The following is a 1,781-nucleotide window of genomic DNA, read 5'->3' on the forward strand; positions in this document are numbered from 1 at the left end:
GTCAATATTTGAAATAAACATTAATAATTTTTGAAAATTGGCATTTAGTAGCATAAATTTAAACAAATTCTTTAAAAACTTCAAATTGGCTACACCAAAATCTATTACTCTCATCGGAACAAAACTTGTACCAAAATAAACTGCATTATTTTCTCTAGGAAATGAACTACAAGCGTATGGTTATAATAATAAATAAAAATTTTAGAACCAGTCGAAGATTTATCATGAAATTTTTAGTAACTTTAAGACGTTATTATTCAAACAGTAGGCTGTAAATTAATATATATATATATTCACTCAATCTACATTCTTTTAGTTCATTCCCTAGAAAATAGTATAAAGACAAATCCCACTAAATTTAATAGTAATATGATAATTATATTCTGAGTTATTCGATTTAAAGTGATTTTGAGAAAAATGCGTTTAAAGTATACACTAACATGTTTTAATAATAAATTATGTGTGTACATACTTAAAATTCACCGCATTTATAGGTCATACCATCTTTCTCCTCAGCTTTTAATAATTTCACTTTTTAATCATTTTTTTTCTGGCAATTTTTGTATTATGTAATGAATGCCGCCTAGATTGATTTATTCTGTCTTTGTCAAGCTCAGCAAATACTCTAATTGCATTTGCACTCCAATAGCCTTAAGGATATTCAGTAATCCTATAAAGTCCTTCGTTAAAATGTATTGTTATTAAATGTAAATGTAAAATGTAATGTTATCCTTCGTTAAAATATATTACAGACATAAATGCCCCTAATCTGAGGGTTCGGAGCTCAACAAAGACATCTTTAGGTACAAATTTCCACAAAACACCGTTGAAACTCTCATTGGCATTTTGCGTTTTTTCATGCAAAAAATGTTCTGTATTTAAAACTAAATTTGTGTTTATACAAACTTTCACCATGTTTTTGGTCCTTTAAATCGATGCTTCCGGTTATTTAAATGTCCACTTCCGGTTTACCGATCATTACGAAAATATTAATATCTTGACTTCTAGTTAAAGTAGAGACAAAAATAAACCTGTTTTGGATAGCTCAAAGACTGGTCTATCCAATAAAAGAATTTTTTTTTTAAATGCAATTTTTAGCGGAAATTGACTTTGTCAACAAGTTCGGATACTTTAAGAAATTTTTCAAGTTTAATTTACAATGTTTTAATGTTATGATGAAATTCAAATTCGTTAATCAAAATAATAAATCGCGTGTGGTTTTGGTAATATTACATTTGGTATAGTAAAGAAACCCGTGATTTTGTATTAATCGTATGCCATTGAAGAGCATAGGTTGAGAAAGAGCATGTTAGTGGGCGATGGCGAATAAACGCTGGCATGAGGTTAATACACAAGTATCCAAAAACCAAATACATATTTTAGGCATAGTTTTTTGACTAATTGAAACCAAAATTTTGCACAAATTTACAATTGTAATCATACCAAATTTCATTTATTTAAGTCATTGCTTTTATTTTAATTATCATATTTACATGCATACAAAGTACGGACTAACAGACGGTCAACACTTTGATTCATTCAATTCAAAATTGGATAATAATCTGCACTTAAGATGCTGAAACTATGTCAAAAGTTTTTGAACTATCGCATTTATATACATGCAAAAGTACAGACAAACAACCAACTCCTTAATGGATTCTCTTCCAAATTTCATAAGCACTTGAATTTTAGAAATTAAATCTATATACCAAATTTTATCTATCTAGTTCTGCACGTCTTGTAGTTTTCATTTCCATTTTTAATGTCATGCACCGAATTTG

Source organism: Argiope bruennichi, chromosome 6, assembly GCF_947563725.1.
Source record: "Argiope bruennichi chromosome 6, qqArgBrue1.1, whole genome shotgun sequence".
Lineage (NCBI taxonomy): Eukaryota > Metazoa > Arthropoda > Arachnida > Araneae > Araneidae > Argiope > Argiope bruennichi.